General features: G+C 45.2%; 1 protein-coding gene across 3 annotated transcripts in view; it reads left to right on the top strand.

Moving 5' to 3' along the window:
- The window catches only part of LOC128685368 (uncharacterized), a 142,546-nt gene that overhangs the window by 19,736 nt on the left and 105,393 nt on the right, over nt 1-17,417 (top strand). Inside the window, exon 2 of one of the 3 annotated variants that reach the window (XM_070082793.1) lies at nt 5,292-5,498. The exons of the other annotated variants lie outside the window; for them this stretch is intronic. The gene's annotated coding sequence lies outside the window, so the exon portion shown is untranslated. The remainder of the gene's footprint in view (nt 1-5,291; nt 5,499-17,417) is intronic. 3 annotated transcript variants of the gene reach the window in all.

Here is a 17,417-nt window from a genome sequence, read left to right as displayed (position 1 = left end):
GGGAGGAGGTAAGAGTGTCTAGATGTATGTGGCTGTCTGGTGTTGTTTCTTGTGTGTGTGCAGTGTTCCAGTGTTCTATGTTCTGAATGTGTTGAATAACGTTAGGGTGAGGTGGGTGAGCGTGGAAGATGTTCTCCCAGATGTGTTTGAAGATGTTGGTAGCAGCCTGTGGGTCTGAGATGTGTGTGTTGTTGTGGGTGATGTGTTTGAATTTGTTGGTGGGAGTAGTGCCTCTGATTTTTTTGATAAAGTTCCAGAAGGCTTTAGTGTTTTTAACACGCTGCCTGTCCGCTTGTTGTATTAGTCGTGACCAGTGATTGTTGTGGTCTTGGTCTAGGCTGTGTAAAATGTTGTTTCTAAGGTAAGTGAGATCTAATCGGACTTGATTAAATCTATGTGTGTTGTAGAGGAAGCGGTTGTGGTAGCAGATAATTAGTCTTCTTGTTCTGAGTGACGGTTTGAAGGAATAACGAGTGGTGTGAGTTTTCTTTGGTATTGCGATGTTGGCTGCTTGTGTAATGGTGTCCTGGATGAGATCAAGTTGAGTATCGATGTCAGAGATAGGTTTGTTGTTGTAGTCATAGGTGAGGTTAATATTGTCTATGTGTTGTTTGAAAGCATCCCAGTCAGCGTTCTTGTAGGAGAATGAAGGTGTGGTTGGAATGAGGATAGGGTTGGAGGAGATGTGTAAGATGACTGGGATGTGATCAGAGCCTGTAATAGGGCCAGGTGAGATGTAATGTTGAAATAGAGAGCTGGCTCGGTTTGCCAGAATGATGTCTGGTTTGCCTTGGCCCGTGTGGTTGAAGAAGGTATTGAAGTCTGGGCCTAGATGAATTAGGTGTTTATGGTTTGTGAAGTTGAGTAATTGGTTACCAAGTTGGTTGTTACTGGTGTGATGAAAGGCAGTGTGTTTGGCATTCATGTCAGCTAGTAGGTAAGTTGGTGTGTTGGTGTAGTTGAAGACTAAGGAGAGGTCGTGTATGTTGAGAGTAGTGTTTGGGCGAGCATAGGTGGTGAAAAAGATAAAGGGGCCAAGGTGGGTGTGTATTCTGACCGCAAGACAGTGTTGGTGAATAAAAGGGATTGGGAGAAATTCATGTTTTATGTTGGAATTGACAAGGATGGCAACCCCATCGTGGGGATCATAGGGGGACTGTAGTGCAGTATAACCATAATGGCGGATACATTGAGGGGCTTTGAGGCAGGTACTGTTTAGCAAAACAATATCTGGCCTCTCTGCTTCAAGGAGCTCGGCCAGTAGGTGTCTAATTGTAAAGTAAGAACGTACGTTGAACTGAATCGCCTTAAACGTGATTTAATGGTTTCGTCTTAGCAAAGTTAATGTCGGGGGAGGAGTTTGGATTAAAGCCCGTGATAGTGGTGCCATCAGTGGATGTGTGTTTGTAGGTGCTACGGACCCGTTTCCTGGAGGGGGAGGAAGAGATGGATCTGTTTTTATGTTCTTTGGTCTGTCCGTTAGAAGTTGGGGTAGGTTTAGGTTTGAGTGGATTTTGTCTGGAGGAGGTGGAGTTGGACCTGGATGAGGTTTTGGTTGTGGTGGAGTGGGCGAAGGTGGATGCAGAGGAAGTGGAAGTTTTGGTAAGCTGTGAGGAAGTGGAAGCTTTGGAAGGGGATGAAGTGGGTAAGGAAGTGGGGGGAGGGGTGGTCGTAGCAGTAGGGGTGTTGGTGGGAGGTGTAGAAGTAGTGAAGAGAGGTAGTGGAGGAGGAGAGCTGGTGGGAGTAGGAAGTGGGGGGGTGGGAGAGAGGAAGGAGGGAGAGGTTGTAGGAGGCTTGGAAGAGAAGCAGGAAGGAGGGATAATTAAAGAGGGAAGATTGTTAGCAGACAAGATTAGGTTCAGGACATGTGAGTAGTCTGATTGGTAAGCTTGTGAGATTACCATCGCAGAGTGGGCAGCAGTGGCAAGTTGACAGTTAGTTTTGTAGTCTAGTGTGGGTGTAGAAGGAGAAGTGCTTGTAGTCTGTGTGTTGGTGTTTGATGTGTGTAGAGCAGAAGAGGTAGACCAAGTGCGTGGGGAGGCCCAGGCATTGGGGGTAGGGGAGGGAGGTGTGGAAGGGGAGGGAGGTAAGGAAGGGGAGGGAGGAGCAGGGAAGGGGTTGGGTAGGGAGGGAGGTTGGTTTGCTCTGAGGGAGGAGAGAATGTGCTTTCTAGAAGGGCAGGAATTTGCAACTGCAGTGTGTGACCCGCCGCAGTTAGAACATTTAAGGGGGAGGTTGCAAGTATTCCAGAAGTGGCCAGTTGCTGAACATCTGGAGCAGACTTGTGTAGATGTGCATGTGTTTTTGTCGTGGCCGAATTTGTAGCATTTAAGACATTGTGTGATTGGGTGGAAGTTCGGAGTGAAGAGAGCGTTTGGAGGAATGCGGATGGTCTTGGCAAAGATTCCTTGACTGAAGAGTGTAGAGGCGTCAGCAGGAGTAGAACAGCGTATTTTGAGAATGGTAGAGTTTTCTGGTCTGTAAATATCGTCAACAGAGACTTTGTTCTTAGTACTGATATCTTTTATTAAGTCTTCTTTGTCTGTGTCATAGGCTGTCAGGAGAGAGTAGTCTACGTGTTTAGCAATGACTGTGCTTTTGGCACGGTGCTCAGGAGTCCAAATAATGGTGAAGCCTGCGTTGAGAAGTTTTTGTCTGGTATCGCTTGAGGTGTACGCTTCGTAGGAATGTTTGTCAAGAAGGAGTTTGAAGCCTGAGTTGGTTTTGAAGACTTTAAGTTGAGGTGCACCAGTGATCTGATATAATAAATTTTCCGGACAGATAGTGGCATCAGGATTAGAAAATTTGAGGTTTAGCGAGAGGGAATTGGATTTAGTAGAAGCAGAGGCAGGTGTGGGAGGTTGGGGGAGAGTGGAAGGGGGGTGGGAGGTGGAAGGCAACGAAGGCATCGTCTAATTACGAAAAGATGTAATTGGAGGTGACAATCGGCCAAAAAGTGAGAGTACTCAGCTAGGCAAGTACGTGTAAGTAGACACACGTACTTGCCTGGCGCAGGACACTGTGGAGGTGAACTGTAGCTTGATGGAGCACTGTATATCCTGAGTGGTGGCGAGACTGGCTGTATGGCGTGCAGTCAACAGGCGAAGAGAATTCAGGCAGCAAGAGGCTTCCTGCCCTTCGGTCGGCAACCACCGACGCGCCAATCCTGATGGTGGAGAGGAAGACGAAGGTCCAGCAAGCACTACTCAAAGCACTACTCAACACGGGGTAATTTCGAGAGAGGCGAGATCGTCGATGTGTTAGGTAAGCACACGTCACCACTCGAGCTAAGTCGCTTGATCGCTTCTCACTGTCGAAGTGTTCTGACACACGATGAATGGAATCATCACTTATTTCTATATCCGACAACTTCAACCAGAATAGTGGCTTCTATAACATAGCTGAACCACTTGCCAAGAAACTTCTTCATCGCTATCCCACATAAGAACACTGTAGAAGGTCTGCTCACAAACTTATCCAATCTCCTTTCTACGCTACCCAAGTTTTTAGACTCCATAACCCCACTCGGTACATCATCAGATGCAGCATTCTTCACCTGACCTCAGCCGGACTATAAATACTCGCGTTCCTTCCACCCCAGGTAGTTCTGTTTGTGACTTGAAAAAGCCCACTGTGTGGGCGAAACGTAGTCAATAAAGGATCACATTATACTGCATTTGTGTTTATATTGCCATTGTGTCGGTATTTTATACCATTTATTTCCATTGATATTAGCTAGAGAAAGTTCCCTCCGACCCTTGGAGTTAATGCAAAATGAAGCTCTCAGGACTATTCTTGGCTGTCCCAGATCTACAAAAGTTCTTAACATGAGGAAGGAGCTTGGTATTTCTAGTATCGGTGATAGGATTGTTGAAATTAACACTGTACTCGGTATTAGAATGTTGAGAAACGAACCAGACACTGTCACAGTGTCTAGAGGTAAATACACACAGATCTAAATGGATTGTGAAAACGTGCAATTGCATTAAGTTTTATAACCTGCATGAACTATCACTGTAGGCAACAAGAGCATTTCACCCCTCCATGGAAGATGTGTTCATTTAATATCACATACCTACAAGTCCCTCCCAAGAAGCTCATTGCTAGTAATCCCTTCCTTAAATCTCTTGTTAGAGCAACTGCTCAAGAAGAAATTTCTCACCTAGCTGGTAGTAACAAGTTATCACAAGTTATATACACTGATGGATCTAAACAGGAGTCTTCTGGCAGGGCTGCATCTGCTCTTGTTGCCACCTCCCTAGTTAAGAACGATAATAAATTTGTTGAGTTAGGCATAAGAATTAACAACTGGGCGTCTACACTGCAAACTGAATTGTTTGCAATCCTAATGGCGCTAAAGCTAACCTATGACACTGAGCTTGACTCTATCATCATTACTGATTCTATGTCATCATTGAAGACTCTTGGCTCATATAATGACTCCAACAACATGCTCATTGGGGAAGCCAGGTATATATACTCAAAAATTAGGGACAAAGGAATTAATGTACAATTGCTATGGATCCCATCACACATTGGATTACTCCTTCATGATAAAGTTGATATGTTAGCCAAGAAGAGTATCCAGAAGGAGAATGTAGAATATAACTTTGGTATAACTGTGTCTAGCATTAGGAATAATATTAGGAGAGAAGTAAATAATGAAAATGATTGTTATAGGAATGCAGTTAGAAGCCTGAGTAGATCTATAACCCACTATGATAACATGAACGTAAATAAGTATGTTTATGGAGCAACTTGCAATGTGAGCAGACTGACTGATGTTGTAGTGGCCAGGCTTAGGCTTGGTTACAAGTACTTCTGGCAGTTTGGGAGACACACAGATGATGATCAAACTAAATGTAAATTATGTGATCAGGCATATGGTCACTCTCTTGAACACTATGTGCTTAATTGTCCACTTATTGAGGAATACAGAGACAGACAGTATAATAACCTATGTGACATGTCAAGATATCTTATTAATGAAAATAAGATACCAGATATACTAAGCAAATTTCCTAAATTTGCTTGTAACAGATAAGTGAACTATAGATATGTAGATATAAATCCATATGTATTCCTGTTAACCCTTTGGGGCCTAGTTCCTAGGCCTTTTGTGTATCCATATGCTCTCGCGCTACCTTCCACAGGATGGATATGGGGTGCACATTAAACTAGCCACTTCGGTGGCAAAATCTAAAAAAAAAAAAATCTTGGTTGTCTTGATGTACTTTCCCTATTAAATTTAATCTAAATAGCCAGAATGTATATAATTAGACCTTAAACAGGCTCACACCGACCCCCCCCCACCCCCAAGCTGGAAGGGGTCGCTTCGCTTACCCGTATCCGGAGATTTCTTAATCCGGCCCTGTGTATGGATCCTGCCTCCACTTCACCACTTTCCAGCCTATTCCACTTCCTGACAATTCTATGCCATCAGTGAAGGCCCTCGACTCATATAATGGCTCCAACAACATGCTCAATGGAGAAAACAGGTATAGACGCTCAAAAATCCGGACAAAGGAATTAATTTACAATTGCTATGGATCCCATCACACATTGGATTACTCCTTCATGATAAAGTTGATATATTAGCCAAGAAGAGTACCCAGAGGGGGTGTTTGTAACAGATAAGTGAACTGTAGATCAGTAGATATAAATCCATATGTATCCCTGTTAACCCTTTGGGGCCTAGTTCCTAGGCCTTTTGTGTATCCACATGGTCTTGCACTACCGTCCACAGGTTGGATATGGGGCGCACATTAAAATAGCCACTTCGGTATCAAAATCTAAAAATCTAATCCAACACCGATGGCTGTCGCTGAAGATAAAATTAGGTAGCTAGAACATTCTGATAATTTCTGACGTTTTTTCGTGAATGGGATGTCTCGCCCACAGGATGGGTATGGGGTACATAATAAACATATTATACTAACTAACTCTGTTATCAGACTTTTTTTTCTGTGAGATAATGAACTTCTTAAGCAACCTACCACTTAAAATAATGCATAAGTAAATTATCGTTTCTCTGAATGTAACTGTACTTTAAAATATCTAAAAACCTCTGGAATTTCTGAGTTACAAAATTTACAATTATGAGGTGAGATGGTATGAGGCTTGTTATACGAAGACATTTGTTAAAGTGTCACTATCGTACCTAGATAAGTAAAGCTCAGGAGATAACGCATGATAAAGGTTTGTCTTCCTACGTTAAAGGTTGCAGTATGGCAGCTCTTGGTAAAACCCAGCAGTGACCAAGTGACCATATCAGTCGACACCCCTCTTGCCTCCTCAGAGCCCGGTCCCTGGACCCATTGTGTACCTCTGTAATCTGTAAATACCTTTGTAACTTGTCATGATTGTGACTAGACCTACCTGGAGTTCATTACCTTTGTAAATTGTGAGTTCATTACCTTTGTAAATTGTGAATTCATTACCTCTGTAACTTGCTCAGCTATCAAAACTTTGAGGCCCAGTCCCTGGACCCATTATGTACCTCTGTAATCTTTTGACTACCGCCCACAGGATGGGTATGGGGTGCATAATAAACATATTAAACTAACTAACTCCTCAGAAAAGGTCAGGTCAGTGTCACTGTGCGACAATATCCTCCTCAAAAGAACTTATTTTTTTTACTTCTAATTTAAGATCAGCACAAAAGCAACTTTGACACTACGCCAGTGTGTGTTTTTCTGTGTATTGAATAACTGAGTCTGTGTTACCTTGCTGCTGCTACATAGAGAACATTACTCTAACATCACCAGCTACACCACGGTGTGCGGATGACTAGTGCCTAACATTAGAGGCTTACAGTTGGGGGATTACATTTCTTTGTGTTAAGTTCTGTCTGAAAGTAATTATTTTACATATTTTACGTTAGCCTACGATAATCTAAATTAACGAACATAAAGCATTCGGCCTATATCCATATAATAATGAAAACAAGGGGGTTCTTCCTTCAGTGTAGGAAGATAGATGTAGGGAGACAGGTGTAGGAGGACAGGTGTAGGAGAACAGATGTAGGGAGACAGATGTAGGAAGACGTGTAAAAAGACAGGTGTAGGGAGACAGATGTAGGAAGACAGGTGTAGGGAGACAGGTGTGGGAAGACAGATGTAGAAAGACAGATGTAGGAAGACAGGTGTAGGAAGACAGGTGTAGGGAGACAGGTGTAGGGAGACAGATGTAGGAAGACAGGTGTAGGGAGACAGGTGTAGGGAGACAGATGTAGGAAGACAGGTGTAGGAAGACAGGTGTAGGAAGACAGATGTAGGGAGACAGATGCAGGAAGACAGGTGTAGGAAGACAGGTGTAGGGAGACAGGTGTAGGAAGACAGGTGTAGGAGGACAGGTGTAGGAGGACAGGTGTAGGAGGACAGATGTAGGAAGACAGATGTAGGGAGACAGATGTAGGAAGACAGATGTAGGAAGACAGATGCAGGAAGACAGGTGTAGGGAGACAGGTGTAGGGAGACAGATGTAAGAAGACAGGTGTAGGGAGACAGGTGTAGGGAGACAGGTGCAGGGAGACAGATGTAGGAAGACAGGTGTAGGAAGGCAGGTGTAGGGAGACAGGTGTAGGAAGACAGGTGTAGGAAGACAGGTGTAGGAAGACAGATGTAGGGAGACAGATGTAGGAGGACAGGTGTAGGAGGACAGGTGTAGGAAGACAGATGTAGGAAGACAGATGTAGGAAGACAGATGTAGGAGGACAGGTGTAGGAAGACAGATGTAGGAAGACAGATGTAGGGAGACAGGTGTAGGGAGAGAGATGTAGGAAGACAGGTGTAGGGAGACAGGTGTAGGGAGACAGGTGTAGGGAGATAGATGTAGGAAGACAGGTGTAGGAAGGCAGGTGTAGGGAGACAGGTGTAGGAAGACAGGTGTAGGGAGACAGATGTAGGAGGACAGGTGTAGGAGGACAGGTGTAGGAAGACAGATGTAGGAAGACAGATGTAGGAAGACAGGTGTAGGACGACAAATATAGGAAGACAGATGTAGGAAGATAGGTGTAGGGAGACAGATGTAGGGAGACAAATGTAGGAAGAGGTGTAGGAGGACAGGTGTAGGAAGACAGGTGTAGGAAGACAGGTGTAGGGAGACAGATGTAGGAAGACAGGTGTAGGGAGACAGGTGTAGGAAGACAGGTGTAGGAAGACAGGTGTAAGAAGACAGGTGTAGGAAGATAGGTGTAGGAAGACAGGTGTAGGAAGACAGGTGTAGGGAGACAGGTGTAGGGAGACAGATGTAGGGAGACAGGTGTAGGGAGACAGATGTAGGGAGACAGGTGTAGGAAGACAGGTGTAGGAAGACAGGTGTAGGAAGACAGATGTAGGGAGACAGATGTAGGAGGACAGGTGTAGGAGGACAGGTGTAGGAGGACAGGTGTAGGAGGACAGGTGTAGGAAGACAGATGTAGGGAGACAGATGTAGGAGGACAGGTGTAGGAGGACAGGTGTAGGGAGACAGATGTAGGGAGACAGATGTAGGAGGACAGGTGTAGGAAGACAGATATAGGGAGACATGTAGGAAGACAGGTGTAGGAAGATAGGTGTAGGAAGACAGATGTAGGGAGACAGATGTAGGAAGACAGGTGTAGGAAGACAGGTGTAGGGAGACAAATGTAGGAAGACAGGTGTAGGAAGACAGGTGTAGGAAGACATGTGTAGGAAGACAGATGTAGGGAGAAAGATGTAGGACAAGTGTAGGAGGACAGGTGTAGGAAGACAGATTTAGGGAGGCAGATGTAGGAGGACAGGTGTAGGAGGACAGGTGTAGGAAGACAGATGTAGGGAGACAGATGTAGGAAGACAGGTGTAGGGAGACAGATGTAGGAAAACAGGTGTAGGGAGACAGGTGTAGGGAGACAGATGTAGGAAGACAGGTGTAGGAAGACAGATGTAGGGAGACAGATGAAGGAGGACAGGTGTAGGAGGACAGGTGTAGGAAGACAGATGTAGGAAGACAGATGTAGGAGGACAGGTGTAGGAAGACAGGTGTAGGAAGACAGGTGTAGGAGGACAGGTGTAGGAAGACAGGTGTAGGAGGACAGGTGTAGGAAGACAGGTGTAGGAAGACAGATGTAGGAAAATAGATGTAGGAAGACAGGTGTAGGAAGACAGGTGTAGGAGGACAGGTGTAGGAAGACAGGTGTAGGAGGACAGGTGTAGGAAGACATGTGTAGGAAGACAGATGTAGGGAGAAAGATGTAGGACAAGTGTAGGAGGACAGGTGTAGGAAGACAGATTTAGGGAGGCAGATGTAGGAGGACAGGTGTAGGAGGACAGGTGTAGGAAGACAGATGTAGGGAGACAGATGTAGGAAGACAGGTGTAGGGAGACAGATGTAGGAAAACAGGTGTAGGGAGACAGGTGTAGGGAGACAGATGTAGGAAGACAGGTGTAGGAAGACAGATGTAGGGAGACAGATGAAGGAGGACAGGTGTAGGAGGACAGGTGTAGGAGGACAGGTGTAGGAAGACAGATGTAGAAAGACAGGTGTAGGAAGACAGGTGTAGGAGGACAGGTGTAGGAAGACAGGTGTAGGAGGACAGGTGTAGGAAGACAGGTGTAGGAAGACAGATGTAGGAAAATAGATGTAGGAAGACAGGTGTAGGAAGACAGGTGTAGGAGGACAGGTGTAGGAAGACAGGTGTAGGAGGACAGGTGTAGGAAGACAGGTGTAGGAGGACAGGTGTAGGAAGACAGGTGTAGGAGGACAGGTGTAGGAAGACAGGTGTAGGAAGACAGGTGTAGGAGGACAGGTGTAGGAAGACAGGTGTAGGAAGACAGGTACAGGAGGACAGGTGTAGGAAGACAGGTGTAGGAAGACAGGTGTAGGAAGACAGGTGTAGGAAGACAGGTGTAGGAGGACAGGTGTAGGAAGACAGGTGTAGGAAGACAGGTGTAGGAGGACAGGTGTAGGAAGACAGGTGTAGGAAGACAGGTGTAGGACAGGTGCAGGAGGACATGTGTAGGAAGACAGGTGTAGGAGGACAGGTGTAGGAGGACAGGTGTAGGAAGACAGGTGTAGGAGGACAGGTGTAGGAAGACAGATGTAGGAAGACAGATGTAGGAGGACAGGTGTAGGAAGACAGATGTAGGAAGACAGATGTAGGGAGACAGGTGTAGGGAGAGAGATGTAGGAAGACAGGTGTAGGGAGACAGGTGTAGGGAGATAGATGTAGGAAGACAGGTGTAGGAAGGCAGGTGTAGGGAGACAGGTGTAGGAAGACAGGTGTAGGGAGACAGATGTAGGAGGACAGGTGTAGGAGGACAGGTGTAGGAAGACAGATGTAGGAAGACAGATGTAGGAAGACAGGTGTAGGACGACAAAGCGTGCCTCGTTGTGCTCCCGGCTTTCTGGTGTTTTCACGGTCGCTCTTACGTGCTAGAACTTTAATTTGTGTCATCAATCCTATACGATACATCCCTCTAGCGCCTGGAACCAATCTTGGCCGGAAAACATTATATACTGAGTCAAAAAAGGAGAATTAGTGTGCATTACCTAGCAGAGTTTACTGCCAGAGGGGAATCATAGGCCTGTTTCCCGTGTGAAAAAAATAATAATAATTGAACGTTGTGTCAGAGGAAAGAAAGTCTCCCTGAAAGCATTGAGTATACATAGTGTATAGTGTATACTACAGTGGCTCCCTAGTATATTGATGATAAAGGCTAAAGTGTCATTTGAAAACAGGTGAATTTGTAAATGAAGTGATAAGCCTATAGAGGCAGGTGCCAGAAGTCGCCAGAAACTTACCACAGGTCAGCTGTTTTTAATAATCTTCCTGGCCTGCTAGTGTACTCGCATATAATCTAGTGATACCAGTGAATAGCAGAATACAGTGTTGTAGTAGCAACTAACCAGTATTATAATGGTACTTAGTGGAGTGGAGTGACTTTCATTAGTTTCATTTTCTTGAAATACGAGACGTTACTGTGAATTTCATATAACCTGTAGTTACCAGCGGTCGCAATATACACAACGAGAAGCAATTATTACTACAGAAAAAGCGTCCTTCCTCCAAAATTTGCACCAGTCAACTATAGTGATAATATAGCATTTATTGTGGTGGAGACGGAAAAACAAAAATAGAAAAGCCAGATACAGCGATTGATAAACAAAGAGGTCGACTGTACGTCATTGTAGGAGCTGCCAGATATCACCGGCTCTTCAACACGCAAGTTATACTTTTGTATCAGTCAAATCACATATTACTCGGGTAGATAATTTCCAGTAGATCCTTCATGTGTTAGCTCAAATCACCGACCAGTATGTTTTAAATAAGTGACCCACTGATCAGAGCAGATCGACTGGTCCGAACCCTTGACTGGTCCGAACCTTGACTGGTCCGAACCCGGGACTGGTTTCAAACAGTTTCGTTGGACAATAAAGCAGACTGTAAACGGATGGGTTTGTAGGCGCCCTTATAAACACAAACATTAAAAATCAGGAACGTGACGGTAAGCTGTCCAATATACAAAAAGAGTTAGAAACAGAAATACAAATAGCTAGAGCTTCATTTAAGGTTATTAATATAATATTCAAGAGGTTGCTAGTAGACTTGCAGTAAATCAACCATTCAAATCATTATGAAGCTGTGTGTAGTCTGTGGTCAGTCAAACAAACGGGCTACCACATGGATAAATTGTCATTTTTGTGGAAATTGGTGTCACGCTCCTTGTGCAGATATCCCAGAACTAGCTACAAGCAGTATTAAAACAGAGAAGTGTTTTTGGGTATGCCCAAATGAGGAAAATCTGTGGACTAAAATCACAAGGGTATTAAAAGAGGATAACATCAAAGCTGCTTTCATAGAAAACCTGGAAGCTTTCTACAACAGATGGGAACATAAAAAGTCCGGGCTGAATGGTACTGCCCTTGATACTGGCCATGTAGTCACAAACTGTAAGGCTGGAGGTGATGTCCTGGTAGTCAGTAAATGTAGGGCTGATAGTGCTGTCCTGGGAGACAGTAATGGTGAAGCTGGAGGTGCTGTCCTGGGAGACAGTAATGGTGAAGCTGGAGATACTGTCCTGGGAGACAGTAATGGTGAAGCTGGAGGTGCTGTCCTGGGAGACAGAAATGGTGAAGCTGGAGATACTGTCCTGGTAGACAGTAATGGTGAAGCTGGAGATTTTGTCCAGGTAGTCGGGAATTATACGCAGGAAGGAATACATATAAATGACCTCATAGAGGACAGGAGCCATAGTAGGGAAACAAGTGTAGTCAAAGATAAGATAAAACCAATATTGCAAACCAGAAATACCGCAGGAAATAGCAAACAAGAGGACTCCAATAGCAATAGTGAGGATAAATTACCAAAAACAACTGGTGGGAGCTCCATTGTTGGTGCTAAGGAGGATAGGAATAAGACAGGGAAACATGCACCAACAGGGAATACAGTCACAGAAACCCAAGGCAAACGGAAACCAAGCCTGTGCACATACTATGCACTTGGTATCTGCTGGCATGGGAAATCTGGAAAAACAGATGGGACATGCAACTATGACCACCCTAGAAAATGTCATGCCCATATGACAACAGGAAAATGCAAACTCCCTTCCTGTAAGCTTTTTCACCCTGAAATGTGTACCTCTTCAGTACAGGAAAGACTGTGCTATAACTTAAATTGCCAGGCATACCATCTAAAGGGGACAAAAAGATACAAAACATCCAGGCCATGGGAAAACCTGGGTAGCCACAGCCACTCAAGAGGGAGAGGTTTTTTAGTGCCAGGAAGGAAAAAAAACTGGCAGGAAATGGCAGAAATCGTACACCAAATCCAGTCATTCCTGGAGTGGAACCACAGTCGATGGCCTCCACTCCAAACCAACAGATACAGATACTAATGCCGGAAAAAAAATCCCCCCCCAGTACCAACAATACCACCAGTCCGATAACATTCTTCTTTGCAAATATACAGGGTCTAAAGCCAGCAATAAACAACAAAATACCTTTCATCCGTGGACTGCTTGCAGAGGCAAAGGCAATGTTCGCGGCTTTCACTGAGACCCACATAAAGGATCACTTGGACAACGAAATATGGATCCCAGGTTACAACCTATACAGATGTGACAGAGTGAACAGGCAAAAGGGGGGGGTTGGCCTGTACATTGCAGAGTCACTTGTTTGCACAGAACTGCTTAATGCCTCAAATGACGTAGTGGAAGTTTTAGCAGTAAAGGTCGAGAACCAAAACCTAGTCATTGTGGTAGTCTACAAGCCTCCGGATGCAACATCCCAGCAATTCCAGGAACAGCTGTTAAAAATTGACCACTGTCTGGAAAATCTTCCAGCTCCTGCACCCAACATCTTGCTCCTGGGGGATTTCAACTTAAGGCACCTAAAATGGAGGAATATAGCAAATAATATTGTTGCAGTAATAACACCAGGAGGCAGCTCTGATGAAAACTCACACTCACACGAGCTTTTAAATCTCTGCACAAAATTCAATTTAAACCAGCAAATAATAGAGCCTACTAGACTGGAGAATACACTAGACCTCATCTTCACTAACAATGATGATCTGATAAGAAATGTCACCATATCAAAAACAATATACTCAGATCACAACATAATTGAGGTTCAGACATGTATGCGTGGAGCCTCAGACCGACAAAATGAGACTAGTCACGAGGGAGCATTCACCAAATTCAACTTCAATAACAAAAACATAAAGTGGGACCAAGTAAACCAAGTCCTAACCGATATAAGCTGGGAAGATATACTAAGCAACACAGACCCAAACTTATGCCTAGAACAGATTAACTCGGTGGCACTCGATGTATGCACAAGGCTTATTCCTCTAAGAAAAAGGAGGAGTAGATGTAAAATAGAAAGAGACAGGCGCTCCCTTTACAGGCGACGGAAAAGAATAACAGAGCGGCTAAAAGAGGTCAATATATCAGAAATGCGCAGGGAGACACTGGTCAGAGAAATAGCAAGCATCGAACTTAAGCTAAAAGAATCCTTTAGGAGTCAGGAATCGCGGGAAGAACTAAAAGCCATAAATGAAATCGAAAGAAACCCAAAGTATTTCTTCTCCTATGCCAAATCAAAATCGAGAACAACGTCCAGTATTGGGCCCCTACTTAAACAAGATGGGTCCTACACAGATGACAGCAAGGAAATGAGTGAGCTACTCAAGTCCCAATATGACTCAGTTTTTAGCAAGCCGCTAACCAGACTGAGAGTCGAAGATCAAAATGAATTTTTTATGAGAGAGCCACAAAATTTGATTAACACAAGCCTATCCGATGTTATCCTGACGCCAAATGACTTCGAACAGGCGATAAATGACATGCCCATGCACTCTGCCCCAGGGCCAGACTCATGGAACTCTGTGTTCATCAAGAACTGCAAGAAGCCCCTATCACGAGCCTTTTCCATCCTATGGAGAGGGAGCATGGACACGGGGGTCGTCCCTCAGTTACTAAAAACAACAGACATAGCCCCACTCCACAAAGGGGGCAGTAAAGCAACAGCAAAGAACTACAGACCAATAGCACTAACATCCCATATCATAAAAATCTTTGAAAGGGTCCTAAGAAGCAAGATCACCACCCATCTAGAAACCCATCAGTTACACAACCCAGGGCAACATGGGTTTAGAACAGGTCGCTCCTGTCTGTCTCAACTACTGGATCACTACGACAAGGTCCTAAATGCACTAGAAGACAAAAAGAATGCAGATGTAATATATACAGACTTTGCAAAAGCCTTCGACAAGTGTGACCATGGCGTAATAGCGCACAAAATGCGCGCTAAAGGAATAACAGGAAAAGTTGGTCGATGGATCTATAATTTCCTCACTAACAGAACACAGAGAGTAGTCGTCAACAGAGTAAAGTCCGAGGCAGCTACGGTGAAAAGCTCTGTTCCACAAGGCACAGTACTAGCTCCCATCTTGTTCCTCATCCTCATATCCGACATAGACAAGGATGTCAGCCACAGCACCGTGTCTTCCTTTGCAGATGACACCCGAATCTGCATGACAGTGTCTTCCATTGCAGACACTGCAAGGCTCCAGGCGGACATCAACCAAATCTTTCAGTGGGCTGCAGAAAACAATATGAAGTTCAACGATGAGAAATTTCAATTACTCAGATATGGTAAACATGAGGAAATTAAATCTTCATCAGAGTACAAAACAAATTCTGGCCACAAAATAGAGCGAAACACCAACGTCAAAGACCTGGGAGTGATTATGTCGGAGGATCTCACCTTCAAGGACCATAACATTGTATCAATCGCATCTGCTAGAAAAATGACAGGATGGATAATGAGAACCTTCAAAACTAGGGAGGCCAAGCCCATGATGACACTCTTCAGGTCACTTGTTCTATCTAGGCTGGAATATTGCTGCACTCTAACAGCACCTTTCAAGGCAGGTGAAATTGCCGACCTAGAAAATGTACAGAGAACTTTCACGGCGCGCATAACGGAGATAAAACACCTCAATTACTGGGAGCGCTTGAGGTTTCTAAACCTGTATTCCCTGGAACGCAGGAGGGAGAGATACATGATTATATACACCTGGAAAATCCTAGAGGGACTAGTACCGAACTTGCACACGAAAATCACTCACTACGAAAGCAAAAGACTTGGCAGACGATGCACCATCCCCCCAATGAAAAGCAGGGGTGTCACTAGCACGTTAAGAGACCATACAATAAGTGTCAGGGGACCGAGACTGTTCAACTGCCTCCCAGCACACATAAGGGGGATTACCAACAGACCCCTGGCAGTCTTCAAGCTGGCACTGGACAAGCACCTAAAGGCAGTTCCTGATCAGCCGGGCTGTGGCTCGTACGTTGGTTTGCGTGCAGCCAGCAGCAACAGCCTGGTTGATCAGGCGCTGATCCACCAGGAGGCCTGGTCACAGACCGGGCCGCGGGGGCGTTGACCCCCGAAACTCTCTCCAGGTAAACTCCAGAGGTGTAGGAGGACAGGTGTAGGAAGACAGGTGTAGGAAGACAGGTGTAGGGAGACAGATGTAGGAAGACAGGTGTAGGGAGACAGGTGTAGGAAGACAGGTGTAGGAAGACAGGTGTAAGAAGACAGGTGTAGGAAGATAGGTGTAGGAAGACAGGTGTAGGAAGACAGGTGTAGGAAGACAGATGTAGGAAGATAGGTGTAGGAAGACAGGTGTAGGAAGGCAGGTGTAGGAAGACAGATGTAGGAGGACAGGTGTAGGACGACAAATGTAGGAAGACAGGTGTAGGAAGATAGGTGTAGGGAGACAGATGTAGGGAGACAGATGTAGGAAGACAGGTGTAGGAAGACAGGTGTAAGAAGACAGGTGTAGGGAGACAGGTGTAGGAAGACAGGTGTAGGAAGACAGATGTAGGAAGATAGGTGTAGGGAGACAGGTGTAGGAAGACAGGTGTAGGAAGACAGGTGTAGGAAGACAGGTGTAGGAAGACAGGTGTAGGGAGACAGGTGTAGGAAGACAGGTGTAGCAAGACAGGTGTAGGAAGACAGGTGTAGGGAGACAGGTGTAGGAAGACAGGTGTAGGAAGACAGATGTAGGAAGATAGGTGTAGGAAGACAGGTGTAGGAAGACAGGTGTAGGGAGACAGATGTAGGAAGACAGGTGTAGGAAGACAGGTGTAGGGAGACAGATGTAGGAAGACAGGTGTAGGGAGACAGGTGTAGGAAGACAGGTGTAGGAAGACAGGTGTAAGAAGACAGGTGTAGGAAGACAGGTGTAAGAAGACAGGTGTAGGAAGACAGATGTAGGAAGATAGGTGTAGGAAGACAGGTGTAGGAAGACAGATGTAGGAAGATAGGCGTACGAAAACAGGTGTAGGAAGACAGGTGTAGGAAGACAGGTGTAGGAAGATAGGTGTAGGAAGACAGGTGTAGGAAGACAGGTGTAGGAAGACAGGTGTAGGGAGACAGATGTAGGAAGATAGGTGTAGGAGGACATGTGTAGGAAGACAGGTGTAGGAAGATAGGTATAGGAAGACAGGTGTAGGAAGACAGGTGTAGGAAGACAGGTGTAGGAAGACAGGTGTAGGAGGACAGGTGTAGGAAGACAGATGTAGGACAGGTGTAGGAAGACAGATGTAGGGAGACAGATGTAGGAGGACAGGTGTAGGAAGACAGATGTAGGAAGACAGGTGCAGGAGGACAGGTTTAGGAAGACAGGTGTAGGAAGAGAGATGTAAGAAGACAGATGTAGGAGGACAGGTGTAGGAAGACAGATGTATTAAGACAGGTGTAGGAGGACAGGTGTAGGAAGACAGGTGTAGGAGGACAGGTGTAGGACAGGTGTAGGAAGACAGATGTAGGAAGACAGATGTAGGAGGACAGGTGTAGGAAGACAGATGTAGGAAGACAGGTTTATGAGGACAGGTGTAGGACAGGTGTAGGAAGACAGATGTAGGGAGACAGATGTAGGGAGACAG

The sequence above is a fragment of the Cherax quadricarinatus genome, chromosome 8 (genome assembly GCF_038502225.1).
Source record: "Cherax quadricarinatus isolate ZL_2023a chromosome 8, ASM3850222v1, whole genome shotgun sequence".
NCBI lineage: Eukaryota > Metazoa > Arthropoda > Malacostraca > Decapoda > Parastacidae > Cherax > Cherax quadricarinatus.
This window is presented reverse-complemented; position numbering and strand designations above follow the sequence as displayed.